Below are 2,500 nucleotides of genomic sequence, written 5' to 3' on the forward strand. Positions count from 1 at the left end.
AGAATCGGCAGCAGGTGCTGGCGATGAGTCAGGACGGACTGGATAGTCCAAGGCTCGATGAGAAAGACCGCTGGTTTAGACACTGGGGCAGTGGCAGCCCGCGGGGCAGTGTCGGCAGATTCGGCAGCAGTGTCTGCCGATTCGGCAGCGTTGGCTTGTTGGCGCGGGGGGCCGATGCGAGTGGGGACTTGGGCAGCGGGCAGTGAAAGCAAGAGTTTCCCCGATGCTGCCGGGAAAAACGCTCCCCGGGATGGCCGGGTGAGATGACCCGGCGGCCCGCGACGGGTCATTCAATTCCATGCCCCGTCAACATAACTCCCGATGTACTGTTTGCTTTTTCGGAAGAAGAGATCCATCCCCCCATCCTCGGCCAGCCAAAAACGCTCCAATTAATGGCCGGGTGAGATGACCCGGCGGCCCGCGACGCGTCATTCAAATCACTGCCCTATCGGCTACAACTGCTGATGGGTGGGATTAGAGGCCTGCCATGGTGGTGAGGGGCGGCGAGGACCGTGAAAGCTAGAGTTTTTCAGAGGCTGCCGGGAAAAAGGCCCCTCGGGTGGCGGGGTGCGAGGACCAGGCGCGTCATTCAATTCTCTTCCCTATCAACTTGGCTCCCGTTGGCGGGATTGGAGGCCTACTGTTTGTTACAGGGCTAAAATCGTCAGGGGAAGAGCTGACGAAACAATGCTGGTTTGGATGCAGGGGGTAGTGTTGGAATCGGCAGCGCGGACAAAATCGGCAAAGTCGACAAAAAAGACTGTTGGTCTGGACATCGGGGCAGCGGCAGCCATGCCGACAGGGGGGGAAATCGGCAGCGCAGATTTGTGCAGCTGCAGGTTCGTCGGGGAAATCGGCAGCGCAGATTTTTCGATGAACATGGGCTGGAAGATGGACTGTCCAGGCCAGGCAGGGAAATTCGTCAAGGGGACACGCTGACGAAACAGCGCTGGTTTAGACACGGTGGGTGCAGTGTTGGAATCGGCAGCGCCGACGAAATCGGCAAAGTCGGCAGAATCGGCAGCGGGTGCTGGCGATGAGTCTGGACGATTTATAGTCCAGGGCTTGATGGAAAAGACTGTTGGTCCAGACAATGGGGCAGTGGCAGCGCGGATTTGTGCAGCTGCAGGTTCGTCGGGGAAAATCGGCAGCGCAGATTTTTCGACGAACAGGGGCTGGGCGCTGGACTGGCCGGGCCAGGCAGGAAAATTCGTCAGGGGGCCACGCTGACGAAAACAGGGGCTGCGGAGTGGAAAATCGGCAGCGCAGATTTTTCGACGAACAGGGGCTGGACCGGCCGGGCCAGGCAGGAAAATTCGTCAGGGGGGCACGCTGACGAAAAGAGGGGCTGCCGCGTGGAAAATCGGCAGCGCAGATTTTTCGACGAACATTCGTCAGGGGGGCACGCTGACGAAAAGAGGGGCTGCCGCGTGGAAAATCGGCAGCGCAGATTTTTCGACGAACATTCGTCAGGGGGGCACGCTGAGGAAAACAGGGGCTGCCGCGTGGAAAATCGGCAGCGCAGATTTTTCGACGAACATTCGTCAGGGGGGCACGCTGAGGAAAACAGGGGCTGCCGCGTGGAAAATCGGCAGCGCAGATTTTTCGACGAACAGGGGCTGGATGCTGGACCGGCCGGGCCAGGCAGGAAAATTCGTCAGGGGGGCACGCTGAGGAAAACAGGGGCTGCCGCGTGGAAAATCGGCAGCGCAGATTTTTCGACGAACAGGGGCTGGATGCTGGACCGGCCGGGCCAGGCAGGAAAATTCGTCAGGGGGGCACGCTGACGAAAAGAGGGGCTGCCGCGTGGAAAATCGGCAGCGCAGATTTTTCGACGAACAGGGGCTGGACTGGCCGGGCCAGGCAGGAAAATTCGTCAGGGGGGCACGCTGACGAAAAGAGGGGCTGCCGCGTGGAAAATCGGCAGCGCAGATTTTTCGACGAACAGGGGCTGGACGCTGGACTGGGCCAGGCAGGAAAATTCGTCAGGGGGGCACGCTGACGAAAACAGGGGCTGCCGCGTGGAATGGCAGCCTACACGCAGATGCGAATTCGGCAGCGCACGATGGCTTGAGCAGGTCATGGGTTCGACTTGGCGCGATCTGAAACCTGGACGAGGGACTGTCGACGCTGGACGAGCCAGCGCGGTGGCCTGTCGTGCCCCGTTCAGGGGGGGCCTGCCGCGGAGACAGCCCTCGCGGGCTCGACAGCGCAGGCCAGCGTCCCCGACGTCGCTGGCCGCGGCAGGCGAGCTGCCGGGGTTCCCGCATTCCTACAAGAAAACGTCGTGCTTTCCACATGAAACCAATCCAGTAAAATCAGCCATATTTTTATGAGGCTGCCCACTGAATTTGGGGTCATTCCGGGCCGGTTCCTAATTTTGCGGATTTACTCGATTTCTAATGGTAGGAAAATTAAAACAAATACTTCCCGACCTCGAAAAATTCTGGGAAAATTAATGAAGGTGGATTGGATTTTTGCCAACCTCTGTGCAAAATTT

This window comes from Populus nigra, chromosome 2 (assembly GCF_951802175.1).
Source record: "Populus nigra chromosome 2, ddPopNigr1.1, whole genome shotgun sequence".
Classification (NCBI taxonomy): domain Eukaryota; kingdom Viridiplantae; phylum Streptophyta; class Magnoliopsida; order Malpighiales; family Salicaceae; genus Populus; species Populus nigra.